Below are 499 nucleotides of genomic sequence, written 5' to 3'. Positions count from 1 at the left end.
AGAACCAAGCTGTCCTAGACACCCCTAGCATCAGTTGTGAGGCGTGACTAAAACCATGCTGCACCCAGATGAGCCTCACCTCCGGTTAATGCTGCGTAAGGGAAACTTGATGAGACCAGCCAACTTACATAATCATGAGAAAAAAATAAATCATCACTATCTTAAGCTGTTAGAACTTGGGGGTGGCTTGTTTTACAGCAAGCGGTCAACACAACTGTGCCTTTGTTTGCCAGTAAGAACAGTTGCAGGAAAATATTTTATTTTTGTTTTTTTGAGACAGGGTTTTTCTGTGTAGCCCGGGCTGTCCTGGAACTCACTCTGTAGACCAGGCTGGCCTCAAACTCAGAAATCCACCTGCCTCTACCTCCCAAGTGCTGGGATTAAAGGCGTGCGCCACCACTGCCCGGCTTGAAAATATAATTTTAAAACTTTATTTTGAATAGAAACAATTCCTTTTTTTAAAAAAGTTAAAAACGAAAGCCCACAACTATTAGCAGAG

The sequence above is a fragment of the Grammomys surdaster genome, unplaced genomic scaffold (assembly GCF_004785775.1).
Source record: "Grammomys surdaster isolate TR1022 unplaced genomic scaffold, NIH_TR_1.0 437, whole genome shotgun sequence".
Taxonomy (NCBI): domain Eukaryota; kingdom Metazoa; phylum Chordata; class Mammalia; order Rodentia; family Muridae; genus Grammomys; species Grammomys surdaster.
This window is presented reverse-complemented; position numbering follows the sequence as displayed.